Genomic DNA, 8,907 nt, shown 5'->3' on the forward strand with positions numbered 1-8,907 from the left:
ATGTCCATTTTCCGTTGAGCTTTTGCATGAAAAACTTTTTGTAAGGCTCATGAGTAGGGTTTACATGATACCTCAATACTGGAGATCTATCTTGGGGTGTCTATCTTGTTGGTGTCCCAACCAACCCAAGACTGACATTACTGGGGGACCTCTTAGACAACATGAGGGGCAATGTTCACTGTTCTTGGAGAAATCAGCATTATTATTGTTATTATGATATCCTTTTGGGGGGGGGGGGTTGTGATTTATTATTATCATTGGATATATATGTGCTTTATCCAAATGTTTCTTTTGTATTCAACTGTCCTGCAAGAAGTCAGTACGATGCTTCACTTAAGCCAGAGTGGCTAGGTTGGTTTAAGTATTAGCAGTCATATTATTTCACGCACATGGATATCGTAAAGTGGTTGACCAACTCAGCAGGTGCAGCCACATTACAGGAGTCAGCCACCACTATCAGTAGATTCCAGTAATGAAACAGGAACTAGCACTGACAATACTAACAAGCTAGCAACCGCATAACAGACCAGTGCATCCACCACCACCAGCTTGTAAGGGATTCAGAATATTGGGTATTTTTTAGTGTATGTTCAAGTAATACATATGTGAAAGAGTATAGAAGCAGACTAAAGCAGAATGATCAAAATCAGATTACATAACTGTCAGAGAACATAAATCTACACCTAGCAGACAGACAGAACCCAAGCATGATGGTATAGAACAACATTTCCACTAAGCTGCACGCTGTCATAGTGTTGTTGCTTGTTGGATTTGTAGGCCTAGTGCTGCAAATGGTGCTGATGCAACTGTCGCTGACTTTAAGCGACTTTGTTTTGCACTATTAACGACTTACGTCTCGGACTACATGTGTATGAGTATGTATGGGGCGGCTTTAATATACTTCTTTGACATTCTTTTAAATAATATGCTGCACTACTGGTACAGAACTGAATTTTAAGTTTCATCATTAAAATATAAAATAAGTAAGCACATCATTCCATGGTAGTCTTTTAACATATAACTACACAATATTTAATCATTCAATATGAATCCGTTGTCACATTAAAAAGTTGGGGGGGGGGGGATAAAAAAAAAAAAAGGCTCTCACAGTAAAACCAAATGCCCATCCAATTACTTTCCTCTGGTCCTGGGACTGTATGTGTGACAACAGGGTGCTTGCAAGAAAACAAAACTTTCTTTTACTTCTCTAAAAGACAACATGAAATGGCAGTATGAGCCAACACAAGACACCAGAAACCCTCTCAAGGCAGAACAAAGCCCTAAAGGAAATTTACCTTAAAACAGAATGTATATCGCTATCCTATTGATGGAAGTTGGAAAATAAGAGCATTTGATGATGTTCTCCAGAAGGTCAATTCAATCACTACAATTTGTGTCTATGACTATGTCACAGATTAGTGCAGTGGTTGAAGGTTTTGGACCGGGAAGGGAACAGAGCAAAACTACACATGACATGTGACAGAGCAACAACAAGCTACAATGACCAGACAAAGACTGAGGGGAAACAAGCAAGCATATATACACGGGGTTAACGAGCTGGGAGGGCATACACAGGTGAGACTAACGAGACACAGGCAGGCAGAGAGACAGCAGGGGAAAACCAAGGGGGTAAACCAGAGGTCGGACAGTGAAGCTGACCATAGCCTGCATGGAGGGATCCGTGTAGGCCCAAAAATAACGTCAAAGCTCCGTGACACCCCGTCACACATGAGAGATGTAACCGTATTTCAGCAATCTAAAAAGAATATTCAGCCATCGGTGACGCTGCGTTGGTGTTTGACAGGTGAGCCTCGTAGGTGGGCTGATTAATCAGTGACGATCCGAGTCAGACAAACACTCTGAGCCAGAAGACTTTTTTTGGCGCAGCTATGCAGCTACCAGAACTTGTTTCTGCCGTTCTACGTCATTAAACCACGGTTATGCTGCGCGATCATGCGCAGTAGACGCTGGTGCCAACCGGAAGAATCCCTGTAGTAGTATTTTATTGGTCCAAAACTGGCTTCACTGTTCTCCATTCAAATCAGCGGGGTGGCTTCGTCCAGTAATATACTGTCTATGGGAGTAACAGACAGAATACAGGTTACTGAACTCTAAACACAGACATTAACTAAGACACAGAACTAAAATGCAGGGCTAAACCTAAGATACATGACAGGAAACACAGACTGAAAGACCAACAACACAGACAGGCTACAAACACACACAGGTACAACAGACTGAGACTAACAGGTTGCAAAAAGGCCAAGAATCAAACAACAAAAACACAGAGGCCAAGTAGAACAGGACAAACAGGCAAACTGAATAACAAGCTTAATGAGGACAGAGCAGACTAAAGCATTATCAGATTATATAACTGTCAGAGAACATAAACTGACACCTAGCAGACAGACAGAACCCAAGCATGATGGTATGGACACTAATACATCAGACATGAACAGAACTTCACTGGAGCTCCCAAAGTTTCCAAAGATACCAATTTTTTTTGGAGAGATGTGTTTAAAATGATGCACAACATAAAGAGAATATTTTACTTTGATGTAAAAAATACAGAGTCTTGGATTTGAAAACGTTCACTCAATGAAGAGCTGGAAAAGCTGATATATAGCACAACATATCTGAGATTTAAGACATTGTGGAATAAGATGAGTTTAACCTGTATGTTAAGAGGTTGACATATAATATAATATTATATCCTAAGGAATTTAATTTGAATGCAGGAAATCAGCTATAAAAAAATGTGAAAATGATTATGGGTGCTGTTATAGTGTCCCAGGAGTTGTTTCACATAGGACACAGCACCAGGATTTCTCACTGGATGACATTATCACTACAGTATGTCTCTCTGTTGTTGGCTTAGATTTACAAATAAAAACTCAGTTAGAAATATTATGTGAAATATATTCTCAGGGGGATTTTCAATCTTTGATTTACACTGAACAGAACACAAAAATCTAACCTTGTAATGTGGTGTTGTGTTGCGGACCACCCATCAACAGTCAGCGGCATCAAAAGGCGGTGTGTCTCGTTTTACGCTTGCAGAGACACACAGAGAAAAAGAATGATAGCAATAAATCTCTGTGTATTACTGGGCCTGAGCAGAGGCAATCAGTCTTGGTTGAACTGTGCTATGACTTCAATTTCAGCAAGAGAAAACTCATCCTGCTATCTCATTTGATTGCACAATAGAGGAGCCCACTGCTTGGAATCAATGTATTTCATTCTGGTAAAATGGAGAAATGCAACATTTTTGTGAATGACTCTTTTCCATGTCAGTGTTACAAAGAAATACACACATGCTGCATGATATGAATGAAAATGTTCAAAAAGCCACACGTGTATCTACACATGCAGGTCTTCTGACTTTACTTTTAATATTACATTAAACACAAGCAGAACAATACCACAGAAAAACAAATAGATAAAAATAAATATATCAATAAATGCATAAATTATTTTTTTTTATTTGAAACTGAATATGGATGTTTTTTTTGTTTATATTTTTTACATCTACAATATTGCAAATGTTTTGATTTTTCTAATTGTTAATGCAAGGAAAATCAGTTTGCATCAGTTTCAACATATTTCTTGCCACAACCCAGCCCTCATTTCTGTTCAGTCCATGTCGTATAGTCTTTGTTCATGTCGTACGTCACATCTGTTCCATTTGTCTGCCTGCAACCCTGTCAATTTGTTCATTTCCCTGACTTTGGATTTACGTTGTCACTCCTGCCAGTTTCTTTATATTACCTTGTGTTGTTCCGACTTTGCCACTTTGTTGGGAAATTATTGTGAAATTATAAAACACAGCCTGCTGGAGTTTGCTTTAGGGTCCTGAAACCTGTTTTCTGCCTGAGCACATGGCCTTCTCTAATAGATTTAGTGTTGAAACACTGTCAGTAGAAGCAGTAGGTGATAACTGAACTGAGAAAATCTGCATTTTTGTGAATTATCATATTTCCTACACATGCTGCACTACACACATAATATGTATGTTCACAAGAGTACATAAGTGTGTAATCATGGAAGATTTAATTAAGATGGATGTGGTGGTGGTGTGCTTTCACGCTATGTCATTCAAAGATGAATAGAAGACAGTTGCTGTCTTCAAAGGGCTGAATAGTGAGTTATACCAAGGCCACTGGAAATTGTCCCTTATTGGACTATAATCGGTCATGGACAGTTCAAAATCGTTCCACTCATTAGTTTATCCACTGTTCTTCATCAATGTGCTGGATATTAAAAAAAGGTAAGCAGGTAATCAAGTGAGGAGAACTGTAATGGAGACCAGGGGTTCCATTACCTGACATAGTCAACTGAGTATTAAGGTGGGGAGTATTGATAGCAGGAGCCATACACATTGTTGTTTTGATTGTTTATTTAATTTGTGAAACATTTGACAGCTGTCTTTGTTGTGAGTAGTTCCACAGGGGGGTCTGGCCATCCTGCCTGTGTGGAAAGAAACCTCAACCTAGTGTTGTAGGCCCAAGCACCTGCTTAAAGCTGCAGGAGCAAACCATGAAGCTGAGAGGGGGGGGAGTAAAGCCATCAACAGTGCTGATTTATGTGATTATTTTGAGTATGCTTTGTTGATTTACTGATAGAAATTTGTATTATGTAAATATTCATTCTTTGGGCTCTATTTTTCTGTGTTGGGTTTTTGGGTAAATATTTATTAATCTAAATGATGGTGGTCCCACCCGAGTAGTTTTACCCACTTAATTACCTGCAGGAGGGAGTGTATAAAAGGCAGCAAGTTACTTTCAGTGTAAGTTTTTTGTTGCTTGTTGGTGTCGGTGTCTCCTCTTGTCGGTATGGAAGACAATAAATGCCACGTTTGTGCTTGCATTTTACCTCTTGTCTCATGTCTCTCTCTGAAAAATGTAAAGCCACCGCCAGGCCATCGGACAAGAACAATATCTAAGCCTCACAAAACTTTCTACATAATGCACATGCAAGATGTTTAAGCCCTGAATACTTGCAATCCTTGCTAAACGTGATAGAAATGCTATAACATGACCATCCGAATCAAACCTAAAAATCATAAGGTAGCATGTTTTCTTCACTTCCAACAAGAATGTAAAATATAAAACTCTCTGTCCGTACACACACACATGTTTCTGAAGGTTACATGGCCCTGAAACCATGGCAACTGAGGTTATGATGTGGTGCAGGACTGCACATTTTATATTTTTAAACACACATTCGTGTGTGTGTGACAGTTTACTTCTGACTCATTCATCTCATTCTTTCCAAGTGGTAATTATGTCAGACTTAAAATGCAATGATAGTTGCTTGTGATAATGTGGTGACAAATTGTGTGAAATATTAATCAATTTAGTATTTTTTTTATCTCACTTTTTCATTTGTTAATGACTGAAGAACTGAAGATTATTAAAATCTTCCTGGAGGAGATTTATATAAAAGTCCTCTAATATGTAAATTACTTCGAAGATCCTGGCCTTATTAAAAAAAAATCTTACACACACACATACAGGGAGTACGTTGTCTGTTTCTTTTCTTGTGGTTAACAAGTACATCAGATCAGTTGGATCTTTCCCATACTAGCATACATATCATTCCTCTCTCTCCTTATTAGTGAGAGATGTGGGCAGTGGACCCGTGGAAATGGATTAGGAATCTTCGTAGTTCACAGCATGAGATGATGTTTCCCTTCTGTCAGGTTTAATGTCACGGCAGTCCTGTTATTCCTCTTCCTGTTTAGTTCTCTCTACAAAAACATGCACACACATTCACATATACCTGCTAATGGATGTCCGCTTCTGTCAGTGATGATGTTGCTTGTATTAAGTGTGTGTGTGTGTGTGTGTGTGTGTGCATGCGTGCGTGCGTGTGTGTGTGTTACATTATGTACATGTGTGCTGCTGTGCAAGATCCAGAGAGTTTGCAAGGAATGCTGAAGTAGTTAGCACAACACAGACATGACACACACACACCATTAATACTCCATGACCTAATATTGCCCACCACTTTAGTCGGTACTCTCAAGCCATAGACTTGCACTCAGTACCATTTGCATCAGTGCTTGAGGTGGGCCGGCACCTCGACATTTTGCTCTTTGGCGTACTGGGACATTTTCTTGTACCGGGACTTCTCACAAGCTTTCAGCCCATTTCAGGTAGGCTACTCTGTTCCCATTCTCTCCTGCCTGCTAATCTCTGTCGACGGAGAGTGACAGGGAGAAGAGAAGCTCAGGTGCCTTAGCAGCCTGCTGAATGTAGCTCCTCAATGTCACTTTTCGTGAACCGACCAATCACAGCCTGGATGGGGCGGGACATTTAAAAATATTGACAGGTAGGTGTCCTTTACACTGGGGACGCTGGGGACAGGTCAGAATAAGAATGTCTCCATCACTCTTTGAAACTCTTGAATGTTCTGAAAAACAGCTTGCAACAAGAAATGTTAAATAACAACTGAAAGAATGCACAACAAGAAAACATGCAATGCAATTGAAATATAGAAAAAACAAATGTGCGTTGTCCAAATTAACTGCTTTATGCATTATTTTCCGTTATATTTTTACATTTTGAATTGTCACCTGACACCTTAATTTTGTTTACCTTCATATAAATAAAGACATTTCCACCATAAATTGGTGCAGAAAATGTCTCCGGAATACAGGAAATCAAGTGTTTAATGCTCAAAGTCATCTGGGGGAGGACCCCCAGACCCCTCCACTGATATATTTCAACGTCAAATATTTATTCAAGATAGCCTACTGTTAAAATATCTTCTCGTCTTGTTCTCCTGACCCAAATGTGCAATCACACCCCTAATCTGAGCCCTATGTCTTCACCACTTTACAACACAAAGTGACGCAATCAGCAAACTTTTGAAATGTTGAACTCGTTGTTCTGCATGAATGATTATGATTATGACAAGTTATTACTTAGCAAAATCAGAGACTAACTACCATGCAGAGCATTTTTCTTGCACAAAAAATTTATAATGAATGACAGGCAGGCAAACTATCCAAATAAAGCGTGACCCGTAAATATATTAATATAGTAACATTTTACTTTGTATTTAATGTTAAAATATATACTAGTTTCGCCTTGAGGTTGAGGATAGTGCGGGGGGGGTGGGGGGTGTCGCACCTACTGTTTTCCACTTCAAGCACTGATTTGCATAGCAGAGATAATGTTTAAGCTACCACGCTCACCATCTTATAGCATTGTTTAGCATGTTAGCATGCTTTCATTTGCTAAGTAGCAAAGGCAGAAGTCGATTGGAATGCCAGTGGACAAATAAAAATTCTGGTGTCTTGGAAAGTCTGTAGGATACACCATCTGGAAACCACCTATGTCTGTACAAATCTTTGTGCAAATCCATCTCGTGGATGTTGAAGATTATGTAGGAAAAGTGAAAAATGCCATCTGCCGTGGATTTGCCGTGGATCTGGAGTAAACTTCAGAAAATCACCAAAGTCAGGAATAATTTTCTTGGGACCATGAATATCTTTAAGATGTTTTATGGCAATCAATCCAGTAAATGTTGAGATGTTTCAGTCTGGAGCAAAGTGTTGGATCGACCGACTGACCAACACTGCCATCCATAGAGTCATGACTAAAAATATGTGACAAGATGGATCTATGGGTGATGTTTTCCAACTTGAAATTTGTCCATTATCTGTGTCCATGTGTCCTGTGCATGGTCACATCCCAGCTCACCCTGGGAAAGAGGCGGTGCATACTTTTAGACATGTTGGCAGTCTAACAAGCCTGACACATAGACAATGCAATCACACCTACAGTTTCCAGTTCATCTGACTTGTGTTTAGACTGTGAGAGGTAACTGGAGCACTCAGAGGAAACTTATTCAGACACTGGGCGAACATGAGAACTCCAGGCTGGTGGATAAACCCAGGATCTCCTTGTTGTGAAGCGACACCGCTAACCACTTCAGCACTTGGTCCCACAAGTATTGAAAACTTGTTGCAAAGTTTCAGCCATGGACGTCTTCAGGCCTATTTTAGGGGCGCTGAAGCTACTCTAAAATTGTGCAGACATGTACTAAACAAAGAGACGCAAGAATATTGACAAATATAATTTGTATTTATTGGCTTAAAATAATTGTTTGGTTGTTTCCTCACACACACCCCAACACACGCAGACACACACACACACACACACACACACACACACACACACACACACACACACACACACACTCCAACAAACACAGATGAATGGTAAAGGAAGATTGATTCAGCATAGTGAATGATACAGAGTGAAACTGTAAGTTGTTGTTAATTACTTACTTGCTTAACTTTAGCTACATTTACTTGAGGTAAAGTAAAGGGGATGTTTTAGTTGGCTATGGAAAACACTAGTCTAGCTATAGTCTAGCTTTATTTTATACAGAGCAAAATCCCACTCTGTCTGAACCAATATACAGTGCAGTAACAGTAATAAGTGCAATTAAATAGCATTCTTTGGACCTGCAACTAATCAAATAGAGAGAGGAATTAGATATGACTTCACTTTATCAAACATTTACTTGAGCAGACGGATTGCATTTAAGTCACAGCCTACAGAAGAACTCAGGAGCACAGTCTGGTCTAATTAAATTCCCCAAATGCAACTTTGATGTGTCTAAAAGCTAAGGTTGCAGTAACTTTTGTTAAACATAGGAGAAAGAGAAGAAGAGAATGTGTCTGTCGCTTTTTAACCTGTTAACATCTTGGCTTCTTCACTGGTTGTTGTAGTGTAGTTCTAATATAGTAACAAAAGATGTGAGTGCAAAGATTTTGCAAGCGCAAGTTACGCACACCCTGGTGGTTAAGCCCCCCCGTCTTTCAATCCTTGTAACGTCCCTGGTTGCAGCTCAGCTGCTACAAATCAGCACATGCCATGCATAATTTTGCCT

Source organism: Micropterus salmoides, unplaced genomic scaffold (genome assembly GCF_014851395.1).
Source record: "Micropterus salmoides isolate LMB-PRFRI ecotype aquatic unplaced genomic scaffold, ASM1485139v1 Ms_hic_scaffold_22, whole genome shotgun sequence".
NCBI lineage: Eukaryota > Metazoa > Chordata > Actinopteri > Centrarchiformes > Centrarchidae > Micropterus > Micropterus salmoides.